General features: G+C 36.1%; 1 non-coding gene across 1 annotated transcript; it reads left to right on the forward strand.

Moving 5' to 3' along the window:
• The first annotated feature begins 14,040 nt into the window (after positions 1-14,040).
• Positions 14,041-14,112, forward strand: TRNAC-ACA. The gene has a single exon. It is a non-coding gene; the product is annotated as a tRNA-Cys (tRNA).
• Positions 14,113-14,634: the final 522 nt, after the last annotated feature.

Here is a 14,634-nt window from a genome sequence, read left to right on the forward strand (position 1 = left end):
CTCGATGGACATGAGTCTGAGTGAACTCCGGGAGATGGTGATGGACAAGGAGGCCTGGCGTGCTGCAATTCATGGGGTTGCAAAGAGTCGGACATGACTGAGCGACTGAACTGAACAGAACTGAACTGAAGCACTTCACTGACTACAAGGAAGAAGGTAGCATTCCTTTATCATTCAGTAATCTTCACTCCATTCAAAATGCTTCTGAATATACACACCTCATAGTACTGATAAAACAATGATTCTACTCCATCTCTGGTCTCCATTCTATTTAATAAATTAGCTAATTTCTTTCTAAAATGTATTTATTTTTAATTTGAGGATAATAGCTAATTTCATCTAATACAATATGTGGGTTTTCATGAGTAAGATCCAGCAGAGACAGTAGCAGGCTCCATGGTGGTCTTTAAAACTGAGCATCATTTGTTTTACGTGGTCATTAATTATAACCTGGACCCCGTATCATTCACTTAGTGTCATCTTCTAGCTCTGTGGGTTCTCCAGGGAGGAAACTAAGAGTCACAATGAAGAAAGGGTCAATTTTCATTTCTCAGGCTGATGAGAGGCAAAACTAAGCCATCCATGGTCTAGGGGCTCTCGCACTTTGCGCCTGGCCATTTGCTTAGCTGATTTGAGAACAGCGTCAGATGTTCTAAGAGCCAGTGACCCAACTTGTGTGAGTGTGTATACCAGTTGTCCTTCCCTTCAGTTTAGGCTCTACCTCTGAATACTGCTAAGCAGCATAACTAGAATGCATCCCTAATGTAGATTCATGGATGTCCAGCACAACACAGACACACACACACACACACACACACACACAGCACTTTCTACAAATTCTGTTGCTAATTATTTTTGAATGCTAGTTCTGAAAATCAAACTGATATTTCCATATTTTTTTAAAATTGGCCTCATTATTATTTACCAGAGAAGAGACCCATTAGGATCTATTGATTACAAGTATTATGTAGACATATATAAAGAAAATAATTAAATCTACTCATTTAACCAAAGCATCTTCATGAGGAACAGTAAAATAAATAATTATACAGATATATTACTTAAAAGATAGGCAAGAAACACAATTACTTCAGAAAATAGTTAACATCTTACAGTTGAGGTACAGAGTATTTGAAAACATGTACATGCATTCAGAGTTTTATAAGGACCTTTAAGATGCCGTCAGAATTGACAAAGATTGTATGATACAGCTGACTTTTAATGCAGTTTACTTTTTTTTCTTACAATAGAAGTTTTTTTCTTAAAACAAAACTGTATAAAATTCTCACTGAATAAATTGATCAGGGTAAATAAATCAAACTCAAATTTAGTTCTACTTGATGAAAACAGACGTGATTAGGTTGAAGATAAAATAATTTTCTTCAATTACATATCTTTCCCTAAAACAATGATATTTTTCTAGAGTCACAATCAATGATAAATTTTACATAATGCTTAGAAACATAATGATTTTTTCTCTTGAATAGTGTGTGATAATATTGTAGCTCTCATAATTAACCAGTATATGAAAAATCAAGGCTATTAATCAACTCACCAACCTCAGTACAATGATATTTGCTATTACAGGAGACATGGCAAATGAAAACAATTAAATGATGTGAACATGTTAAGTGAATTTGAGGCCAGGCAGTGTTTGTAAAATCTCAAACTTTTATCTATAACTCTTAAAATAGCTGTTCAGGAGTCTGGGAATCTGAAAGTCAGTCCATTGATCTGAGAGGAAGAAATCAGTCAGGTGAATAACAACTACCTATACTGCAAGGTTTTCATAACATCTTCATTTTTTGCATGAATGCATTTTTCTATTATTTTCTTCGGTCTCCATCTCTGACAGAGGTCTGAAAACTACATTTAACGTTTTTCATTTCCAAGGATGACTTCACTTAATTCCCACTGAAGACGATCTTTTCTTACATGGACTCTCTCTTAGGGAGGTGATACTGATGGAGGTGGGCAGCTTCTCAGACAGCCTCCAATGATTCTGCCTCCTGGTCTACCCACCCTGTGTAATACCTTCCCCTTCACTGTGGGCTGGATAAAGACAAAATGGCAAAAGTGATGAGGTGGCACTTCTGAGTTTAATTAAGCCAAACCTATAAGCACATTCCCTGATCACTGCAGGGTGAAGTGACCTAAACTTCCTGAGGCATAGGTTGTTACTAATTCCTGAGGCTCTGGGAGTTCTGCAGTGCACATTTAGGTGTTCTAAGTTTCCCCCTCTGCCAGTCTAGCATTGGTTTCTTTGAGTTTGTTTTCTAGCTTGTGTCACTGTTTTCTTTTCCATTTTACTATAGCTTCAAAAGTGCATGTCTTTCTTAAAATTCACTTACCAGCCTTTGGGAAAGATTTGGTGAAGAATTAGAGGTAAAAATTACATTCCACTGAACTCAACTTGAAGCCCTTAATATTTCCTTTTCTCCTTTCTTCTACCTGATATATAGATCAAGGAACTCAGACCTACTCTTAGTAGAAACACAAGATCCAAAATATAGGCATTCTTTACTGGGATTCTATCAGGAAAGCTATATGTCAAAGTAATATATTTCTATATTTCTCATAGAATTTTATCACATTTCTTATGTCTAAATTATCTGCTAAATTCTGCATTCATAATATGATACTTCTGACCTTATCCATATGTTTTTAGAGCCTCACATTATTCTTTATTCAGTTCAGTTCTTTTAAGATGATATAGTCTCTTGAATTTGCAATTCAGATAAAATATGAACTTTACTTCTACTTCAGAAAACTTTCACGTTTGCCATACCATTTCAATTTAAAGAAGAAATTCTATAACCATCAGTTTATTAAATAATTAATTGACTAAATAGAATAGTCTTTGGTTATCTTATTTAACTCTGTTAAGGCTCAAAATCTCTAAAAAATGTACATATTGATATTCATTGAAAATGCTTGCCTAAGTTTTGGTTTGGTATTAATTCTAGTATCTTATAAATATAACCCAAATGTATGAGGGGCAGGAAAAGTCTAAATGCTGTGATTTTAGTCTTCTGTGGGTATGAATGTGACACTGAGACATAGCAGGGGGAAGAGCATCCACCTGTATATCCTACAAATATGTGACTACCTTCCATTCTATAGGATATATTATATCACTTAAAGTTGTGGAGTAAATAAGTGCATATTATCTGTCAGTTATCATGTAAGCAGTAATCATGGTATATGTCTCACGTTAGGATAAAAAATCATTCTCTAGGCAAATTGTAAATTTTTAGGGAAGTCTGTGTTCATTTCCCTGAATTTCTCTGACAATATCTCTTTTTGTTAGTTCCTTTTTTCTTACCTGGCTTTTCCCTCTCACTGGGAATTTAGATAAGATGATGTGGCATATTACTCTGGGCTACATATTGGCTGGTCAGCACGGACACATAAGGATACATGACTGCTTTGCAGCTCTCCTTGCCAGTAGACACAGGGATCCATGGGATGCTGCTATATAACTCACTTGTGCGTTTAATTAAAATAAAAATGAAGCATCCTTTGCACTTCAAAGAGAATGAAACCCCAGCAATGGTTCCAACATGAGAGATGTTATCCCTGTGGGAACAATATCAAATTCATATACAGACCTATAAAGGGCCTCCTTCTTCCCTAAGAGTGTGTCACCACAGCCCAGCCCAGGCCTATTTTCAGCGCTGATTTTTCTGGCTGTCTCTGAACACTTTGACACTTTCAGACTCTCTCTCATCCCTGGTTTTTAGAAACCCTTCTTCCTGGCTCCCCTCTTCTTTTGACTCTTGTTCAGTCTCCAGGAAGGCATAAATCAAATAAAAGCAAGATAAATTTATAATACTACTTTTAACATTTATGTTTTTTTAATGTGTTGTTTATTTTAATATTTTTCCCCCCATCTTATTTCTTTCTGGATTGAAGATCTGAGTATTCATTTTCATAAGAAAACATACAAGAGATATGCTAGCCTGATTTTTCCTGTGTTTATTAATTGTTTATACCTACTTAATTCCAAATGAGATCTAAGATGACTTTACAATAAAAGTACAAATATAATTGAACTAATAAAAAATGATTGAAATAATAGAAATCCATTAATAAAAAAGAGAAGATAAGTACAATTGGTATGCCTAGAAAGAAGAGAAATAGAATTATATTAAATGTTCAAGTAAAGCCACAAAAGGTAGAAAAAGATTATAAGACAAAAACAGGAGCAAAGGTTAAGAGCAAAAAATAGAAAATAGTAACAAACATGGTAGATGTTAACCCAACTCTATCAATAGTCATTTTCAACATAAGTGGTCTAAATACACTATTTGAAAGGCACAGACTGTCAGAGTGGATCAAAAACCAATATCCAGCTCTATAATGTCTACAAAAATCCCACTTTAAATATAAAGGTACATGTAAATTAAAAACAAAGGGATAAAGACGTGCATACCACATTAATACTAATCAAAAGAAAGTGAGAGTAGCTATATTAATTGCAGAGAGTGGCTTCAGAACAAAGAAAATTATCAGGGATATAGAAAGTCATTACACAGTGATAAAGTGTGTCAGTATATGTGACGCAAAATCTGATAGAACTACAAGGAGAAATAGATAAATCCACTATCACATATGGAAACTTTACACTTATCTGACTGCAAGGAGTTCAAACTGGTCAATCCTAAAGGAAATCACCATGAGTATTCTTGGAAGACTTGTTATGGAAACTGAAACTCCAATAATTTGGCCACCTGATGCAAAGAGTCGACTCATTGGAAAAGACCCTGATGCTGGAAAAGAAGAAGAGAGTGCAGAGGATGAGATGGCCAGATAGCATCACCAACTCAATGGACATGATTTGGAGCAAACTCTGGGAAACAGTGGAGAACAGAGGAGCATGGCATGCTACAGTTCATGGGGTTGCAAAAAGTCAGACACAACTTAGGGACTGAGCAACAACAAAACTATAAACAGACACATTCAGCAGGTAGAAAGTCAGTAAAGACATAGTTGAACTAACAACACCATCAAGCAACTAGATAAAATGGGCTTCTCTAGAGTTTTTCATTCAATGGCAGCAGAATATACATTCTTCTCAAACTAGTAGGTAACATTCACCAAGAGAGACAACATTCTGGGCCATAAGACATGTTTTAGCATATCTTAAAAAGTAGAAGTCATACAGTGTCTGCTCTCAGACCACAAAGGAATTAAACTAAAAATCAATAACAGAAATAGAGCCAGAAAAGTCTCAAATTGTGGAAAGTAAACAATATACTTCTAAATAACACATGCATTAAACAGGAAATCTCAAGAGAAATTAAAAGCTGTTCTGAACAAAATGGAAACACTGAAATCTGTGTAAGGTAGCAAAAGCAGTGCTTCAATGGAAATTTATAGCATTGAATGTACATATATAATTTATAGCATGAATACACATACCGTGAAAAAAGAAAGATCTAAAATCAATAACTAAGTTTCCACCTTAGGAAAGCAGAAAAAGAAGAATAACTTAAATCTAAAGTCAGAAGGATAAAAAATAGTGAAAATTAAAGTATAAATCAGTGAAAATGAAAATTGGAATTCAACAGGAAAAAAACAGCAAAACAAAAAACTGGCTCTTTGAAAAATTAAATACAATCTGTAAGCTGTTAGCAAGACTAACTGAATCACAAGTTGGAGTCAAGATTGCCAGGAGAAATACAACCTCAGATATGTAGATGATACCACCCTAATGACAGAAAGTGAAGAGGAACTAAACAGCCTCTTGATGAAGGTGAGACAAGAGAGTGAAAAAGCTGGCTTAAAACTCAACATTCAAAAAACTAAGATCATGGCATCTGGTCACTAAGATCAAGTGATCATGGTCCCATCACTTCATGGCAAATAGATGGGAAGCAATGGAAACAGTGACAGACTTTATCTTGGGGAGCTTCAAAATCACTGCAGATGGTGACTGCAGCCATGAAATTAAAAGATGCTTCCTCCTTGGAAGAAAAGCTATGACCAACCTAGACAGCATATTAAAAAGCAGAGAAATAGCTTTGCCAACAAAGGTCTGTATGGTTTTTCCAGTAGTCATGTACAATGTGAGAATTGGACCATAAAGAAGAATGAGTGCTGAAGAATTTACACTTTTGAACTGTGATGCTGGAGAAAACCTGAGAGTCCCTTGTACTGCAGAGAGATCAAACAAATCAACCCTAAAGGAAATCGGCCCTGAATATTCATTGGAAGGACTGATGAAGCTCCAATACTTTGGCCACCTGATGCAAAGAATCAACTCGTTGGAAAATACCTGATGCTGGGAAAGATTGCGGTCAGAAAGAGAAAGGGGAAGCAGAGGATGAGATTGCTGGATGGCATCACCAACTCAATAGCTATAAGTTTGAGCAAACTCCAGGAGATAATGAAGGACAGGGAAGCCTGGCATGTGCAGTCCATAAAGTCGTAAAGTGTTGGACATAACAGCAACTCAACAGGACTTCCCTAGTGGCTCAGACGGTAGTGTCTGCCTACAATGCGGGAGACTTGGATTTAAGCCCTGGGTCAGGAAGATCCCCTGGAGAAAGAAATGGCAACCCACTCCAGTACTTTTGCTTGGAAAATCCCATGGATGGAGGAGCCTGGTAGGCTACAGTCCACAGGGTCACAAAGAGGAGGACACGACTGAGAGACTTCATTTAGCAAATGAACAACAAAACAAAAAAAAAGTAATACAAAGTTCTAAAAAGAAGATGTTAATGATTATGTCTATAAATTCAGTCTCCACTATTAACTCTATCAAAATACTATAAATTTTAAGAATTATGCATTTCCATTCCAGTTTATTTTAATTTAATAAATGATGATTTATTATTGTAGGGAAAAGAGAGCACCATTTTATGATAAACTTAGATTAGGTTATAAATAGTATATTTAAGAATAAAATGCTGAGAGTTTTATCTAATGTAAAAAGATTACTATGTGACACTATCTCTCTTTGATAGAAAGTTATAAATATCTTAATATTTCAGAACACTTAAAGTTTTGGTGCTCAATCAGTGCCATAGAATTGTGTTCATATATCTCATAATTGTCTAACTTCCTATAAATAAGCCTGTTGTTTCTTCATTTATGCTGTCTGTAGATGAATTTTGTGGTTGTAAACATTTTATGGAGTAAAAATGATTTTAAGAAAGCATTGTATTTTACAACATGACAATTTATCATGCATAAAAACTGGATTTAGCTATAAGTAAATACTTAACCAGAAAGAAATTAGTCCCTTGTGATGTTTTCCTTAAAATATATGTCACTAATTTCCTACTTTGGATAGTTCTTAAATGAATGATTTGTGGTTCCTTCAGTTTGTTGTGTTAAAATGTTTTACTGTTTTGCTTTTCTTTGAATGACAGTCAGCTTTATTTATCAGTCTCACACACACAAACATATCGACTTGTGTTTTCTTTTTTGCTTTTTGCATCTCTCTCTTTACCTTTCATTTTCCTAAACTTTGCTTTACTTCTTTCCAAAAACATACAGTTGCTGATGTTGATACTATCCTTTTCTTCCCATCTTGATTTAGCTTCTGAGCATTGGGAACTTTGTATGCTGTGAATATCTGTTAGATTCCTTTCAAAGATTAAAATGAGATGTGTTTTTTAATGTTCACAGTGATATTCTTTTTTAGTTTATTTTATATTAGACTATAGCTGATTTACAAGGTTTTGTTAGTTTCAAGTGTACAGCAAAATGATTCAGTTATACATATACCTATGTCTATTATTTTTCAAATTCTTATTCCACTTAGATTATTACAGAATACTGAGCAGAATTCCCTGTGTTATACAATAGAACCTTGTTGGTTATCTATTTTAACTATAGGAGTTTGTATAAGTCAATATATCCTAATTTATCCTGTCTTAATAAGTAACTCTTTGAACTTTCACTTTTTAAGATAAGAAATTTAATCAAATAGTTATCTTTATCTTCTAGATTCCAAATAAATCTTATGATTCTTTGAACCGTGGGCATAAAATTGTATAGACTCCTGGGCTTTATCTATCTCATTGGAGATTCTCGTTCAGAAAGCTGGACCTCAGGCTGGGGGATCTTCACTTGAGTTGACAATTACAGTAAAGCAGACTCCCCAGATGGAAAACTCTGGGGACACATGAAGGTTTGCCATCTCTTACAGAATGGGCTTGCCCGTTCCTGTTAGATGACAGGTGGAAGCAGACACTATATTCTTTCAGGATGAATTGAAATTTGGGCAAAAAAACTCCTCTGACCACTTCAAACTTGCTCTCCCCATCTCCCTTCTTGATTGACACCCTGGAGGTGAGGCTCAAGTCACAGCCTGTGGTGCCCCCAGAGGTGCTGGCTGGTCCTAAGCCCTAAGCCTTGTCTCAGTAACTTGACTGGGCTGCCCAAATCTTCCCCTAAGACCACCACTTGGCTTTGTTAGCTCCCGTCGATACAGCTTCTAAGTGAACTTTAGCTTGGACTTCCAGTTGATTTATCAGCGAAACATTTACTAAGTTCAGCCAGTTTGGGACATTCAACTATATTATTTATAAATTCTTGATTTATTCTAATTTTCTAAAACTTACATGAAAAGTCTGGCCAGGCCTTGTCACCTCTGCATAGAGCTGTCATTCTACTTGAATCATGCAAGAGATCTGTCTAATAACCATCTGGCTGTTTACTGTCAGTACTCACCCCTCAGCAGCTGTTAAGTAGGAGATTCACTTGTACACATGTCATTCCAAAGCTCACTTTTGTAAGGGAAGAAGCATTAGGAATGGGAGGTGTTCAGTTAAGCTGATGAAAGATGGACCTCATTACACTGCCATCTGTGTCACAGGGCTTAATGAAATTCTTCTGTGTTCATCTGTTGATTTATAGACATTAATATTGTTTGACAACTGCCTAGTGTCAGAAATAAATTATTGGCTCATTTTTTAACTTAAGTGCTATTGATTCAAACATACAAACATATTTGCATATCTCTTATATGTTTAAAAATGTGACCACTTTAACTGAACATCTGCTTGGAAAACACTGGACAACATAGAATCAATGGCTATAAAAATAACTCATAACTTTAATAAACTCTATCATTGAATCCATGTTGAATCTTATTCTACATGGTAGTCCTAGGGCCCTGCAGATGCACAGAGGAGATGTGAGCTGCCAAAGTATGCAGTAAGAGTCAACAGTAAGCCAAGTTGTCACAGGCACTCAAGCCATGTGATTATCTAAATATTTGCAGCTAATATCACACTGTTAGAAATTACTCACTGAATAGCAGTCACTTCGCTTCTAGAAGAACAGCTTCCAGTAGAGAAATTTTTAAAAGCTCATCTGTGAAAAATAGATGAGAAAACTAGATAGGCAAGAGAAAACTAGATAGGCAAGAGAAAACTAGATAGAATATGTTAAACTTTGGTAGAGACCCAGATAACACAAATGTAACTTTGCATTGTTCAAATTCCTTAACCATCACTTCAGGTATCAAAGTATCATCTGCTAAGTTGACCCAACTCTTAGGTGTGTATCTTGGTGGTTATCAGTTTCCTATCGCTGTTATAGGATTTTATGTAAATTGTACTTCAGTTCAGTTCAGTTCAGTCACTCAGTCGTGTCCGACTCTTTGTGACTCCATGAATCACAGCACGCCAGGCCTCCTTGTCCATCACCAACTCCCGGAGTTCACTCAGACTCACATCCATCGAGTTAGTGATGCCATCCAGCCATCCAATTCAATCATTAAGTCCCTTTTCAGTCACTTCTTAGATCTCATGTTAATTTATTTCATTTGCCCATTGCTACCATTGCAAAGTAAACAGTCATTGTTGTTGTTATTTAGTTGCTACGTTGTGTCCAAATCTTTTGCAATCCCATGGATTGTAGCCTCCTAGGCTCCTCTATCCATGGGATTTTCCAGGCCAGAAAACTGTCCTTACTTTATCTCTAACTGTATTGAAACAAGAGATAGATGGACTGCTGGGGCAAATAGCTGGAGTTGTTCTCTGTGGACTGAAATTCCATGACAAAAATAGCAGGACAATTGAGGGAGAAGACTGAGACCTTCCCAGACAGAATATAAGAGATCACATATTTCTCATTCCCAAAGTCAAGAGATGTCCCTGACTATACATGAGCAAGAAGGCTCCTTGGGGGTCAAAAGGGGAGTAATGTTCAGTGATGTTAAATACCCATAGGCCTCTTTGTTAGAATCCATCTTGGCTGAGAGATGCATAAGCACATGGGAAGACTGAAATAAACCAAATACAGACTCTGAACCAGGGAAATCATAATGATTGGCCAAAGGAAACCCGGGAGAAATGCCCCATAGAAGTGACTGAAACTACCAGGAGGGCTCAGCTTTCTCTCTTTCTGTGTCTGCCTGTGTGTCTGTCCACAGGTACTGTACTCTTCTTTCCTCCTAATAAACACTTTACTTATTTCACTACTTTTTGTCTTTGTGGGAATTCTTTTTTCTGCAAAGTTGAAGGGCCAGGGCCTTGTCACCACACTGGTCTAGTGGCTAGGATTTGATACCTTCAGTACCATGACCCAACCTCAATCTCTGGCCAGGAACCAAAATCCTGCTTCAAGCCACTGTAGGACAAGGCCACCTGAGATTGCTGCTAACTGGATTCCTCATGTCAGTTGAACTCTCTCTCTCTCTCTTATTTTCTTCAGACTGAAGCCAGATTCTTTTCATGACACAAATCTAATAACTTTATCCTCCTACATATACACACACATTATTCAATCCCATTATTGTTTCTCATTGATCTCAGGATAAATACCAACATCTTTTCACAGTCTCCAAGGCCCTGGATGTCCAGGACCATGCCTGGCTTTCCAACCTCATCCAGTGCTTCCCCTCCATCTCCTGCTCCCATAGCCAAAGGGCCTTCTCTCCAGTTGTTCACACCTTCTTCACCATGAGGCTTTGTGTATGGTGTTTCACCTGAAGACCGTATCACCTGCACAGTTAATGCTCATTCCTGCTGACCATCCTGCTATTTTTGTCTTGGAGTTTCAGTCCAAGTTCTTTGGTGCTTGGAACCATACAGAGTTAGCATGTGGAAGAATGGCATACAAATTCATGAAGCATTCCATATTTTATCACAGATTAAAAGAACAAACTTATGGTTACCAGAAGGAAGGGTATGGGGAAGAGGGATAGATTGGAACTGACATGTATACACTACAATATTTAAAATGGATGACCATCAAGGACTTACGATAGGGCACAGGAAACTCTGCTCAACACTCTGTAATAAACTAACTGAGAAAAAACTTTGCAAAAGAAGAGATATATGTATATGTATAACTGAAACACTTTGCTATACACCTGAAACTAATATAACACTGTAAAATAACTACAGTCCAATATAAAATAAAAATTTGGGGGAAGTCTTTACTGGCTAGATTTGAGTTCCTCTGTAAAATGTGAGAGAACTGAATTTCTTTCCTTCAGACCATTTACTTTAGAATAAGATAACTTGCTCATAATTGTCTTTATTTAATTATGCCCTCTTTACTATACTTTGTCTTCATTAAAAAGACTGATATATTTTCCTTCTCTATGTTTTCCATTTTTATTACAGGGATGCCAATTGGGTGGGTACTCAAAATATATATTATATATATATATATATCTGTGTGTGTGTGTGTGTGTGTGTGTGCATGCCTGCACGCTCAGTTGCTTAGTTGTATCCAACTCTGTGACCCCATGGACTGTAGCCCTCCAGGCTCCTCTGTCCATGGGATTTCCCAGGCAAGAATACTGGAGTGGGTTGCCGTTCCTTCTCCAGGGGATCTTCCTGACCCATGGATAGAACCTGGTTCCGCTGCATTGCAGGCAGATTCTTTACCATCTGAGCCACCAGGAATATGTGTGTGTGTGTCTTTATTGAATTTGTAACAGTATTGGATTTGTTTTATGCTTTGATTTTTTTGGCCACAAAACATGTGGGATCTTAGCTCCCCAAGCAGGGATCGAACCCACATTCTTGTGCATTGGGAGGCAGAGTTTTCAAACTATATTTTGAATGAATGAATAAACGGATTGATATGTCTTAATATAATGTTATATACTATTGCTGAAATACTACATTTGAAAATAACTTTCATACTTAGCATGAACCTAAAATTATACAACCAGTCTAACTGATAGTCTTAAACATGCAAAAAATCAAAGGGTATTTTTCCTGTGAATACTACTTGAAGAAACTCTTGCATAATTTCTTCTAATCAAAACTTACTAGCAAAATAAAGCAAAAACATTGGCAATGAAATCTGTATATATTAATTTTGATACTAAAACAAATATGGAGACTCGAACCTGGACGTAAGAAAAATATGTCTTGACAATGTAGAATTGACATATTCAGTGAAAACTCAAAGGGAGAGGTGAAAGAATATGAAAGGAAGAACAATTTTATTGATTCTCTCATCTGAACAAGATGACCTGTGTAAGGGCAGAGGGATGTAGTAATTTCAAAAGTAACTGGTAGATTCTATCTTTGAATCAGGAAAATGAAATTAAATAATTCCCCTCTCTTTACTATTATACTTCTGGAACTTCACTAAGTTTTATTTGGTTCATCTCAATGGACATTCTCAGTCTCTCTTAATGTCTCTTTCATGTACTTTTTTGTTTCATAATGTCACTGCACAGTGTTCAGAAAGTAACTCTCATTCCAGCCAAAGTAAGTAAAACTTCATTTCAGAACAAATTATAAAATTAGAAATTATACTGTAAATTGCTTCTACTAATCTTCTGTTCATCTCATAATATGATGTTTATCTATTAATCTATATTTTTATTTTAATGTCATTTTGCACTTCCAAGATGTCCAGTTGGTCATTTTCATATTTTATAGCCCTATATTTATATAGAAGCATTATTATTTCCTCATTTGCTGACTGTATTTATATGGTTATTGAAACTAATGAAGGAAACTGTTTTATTAATGAGTTAATCTATGTGGATTATCAATATAAAGTAATCTATGAAACAAAGCAGAAATTCTTAGTCAAAAAGGCCATGAGATCTTAATTCATCTGGGAAATTTAACAACTTTTGAGGAAAGTGTTGGAATTCCACAGGACTTGGATTTGAGTATTTCTTTAGATTTCATCAAACTCTCAAGAGAAAAGAGAAGGTCCAAACTAATAACTGCATTGTATTATGATTTAACTCATTATTCCAGGCTTTGCTTTTCAAGTGGGTAAGTGATAACAGTGGCATTCACAAAAATGCCAGCCTTGTAGGAACAATACCTTACGCTAGACCTAAAAATAAAAGCCATTCTGTTAGTTTTGAGCAACCTAAGAGCTACAGGTAGGCTCTTCATGAGGCCCTTGAGGTCTGCAGGTGAAGGGTATGTGAATCATCTAGAATAATTTGATTTCTTGTCAGACAGTTGAAGACTCTGCCTTGTCAAGCTGCTGCACATTTAAAGAGAAAAGGTTTAAATTCATACACGGGAGCTTTAATTCCACAGCTCCTGCAAGATATACCTCTCTGATTCCAAATATGATAAGAGTCTGAGCATATGGCTTGGTGTCAATAATTACCAAGAGTATCTTGAATTGAATAATAAACCTTTCTAAGCCAACCAACATGTCAGTCTTTTGACTGATATTATAATTTTTGTCTATGTTGAGAAATGCATTCCTTTGAGGGTCCATTGTCAATGGCACATATAGAAAGGATAAAAGGAGTTATTTCTTCCCTGACTGGAGAATAATGCCCTGGCAGATACAGTCCCACATAGACCAATGAAGTGAGCTCTGCAATGACCATATTGAGTGTGAATAAGTGTTCTATTTTTTTCAAGTGAAACATAGGCATTAATTCTTCAGGAATTGTCCTTGAAAAATAATTTTTAGTATATAAATTTTCAGATTCATCTTTTGAGCTTCTTCAGTATCCATTTAAGAATAATGATATCCATTCAATTTCAACTGACGTGTAGAAAGTGGAAAGGAGGAAACTAAGACTCATTTTCTCATGTTTTACACTCCAGTTTTGTTGAGTGCAGATGGACTTCCCTGGTGGCTCAGATGGTAAAGTGTCTGCCTACAATGCAGGAGACCCAGGTTCAGTTCCTGGGTAGGGAAGATCCTCTGGAGAAGGAAATGGCCACCCACTCCAGTATTCTTGCCTGGAAAATCCTATGCAGAGGAGCCTGGTAGGCTACAGTCCACGGGGTCACAAAGAGTCAGACATGACTGAGCAACTTCACTTTCTTTCACTTTCACTTTTGTTGAGTGCAGATATTTACTGAAAAAACAGGATAAGTGTCACTGGTTATTATATTTTTTATTTTGAACCTATGTAACAGGAAAGCTAAAGAAGCAAAAGCCATCTATTTTGTGAACCAGTAATGAACAAGGGGAATTTGAAATTAAACACATAATACATTTATATTATAACATAAAAAATGAAATACTTAGATATGAATCTAACAAAATATGTTCAAGATCTATACTGGGGAAACTTTAATACAGATGAGTAAAAACAAAGGACTAAGTTAATAGACAGATATTCCATGGATAGAAAAGCTCAATGTTGTCAAGATATCAGTTCTTCCAAACTTGATCTCTGGGCTCAGCAAAATTCTGGTCAAAGTTCCAGCAATT

Source organism: Oryx dammah, unplaced genomic scaffold (assembly GCF_014754425.2).
Source record: "Oryx dammah isolate SB20612 unplaced genomic scaffold, SCBI_Odam_1.1 HiC_scaffold_1, whole genome shotgun sequence".
NCBI classification, from domain to species: domain Eukaryota; kingdom Metazoa; phylum Chordata; class Mammalia; order Artiodactyla; family Bovidae; genus Oryx; species Oryx dammah.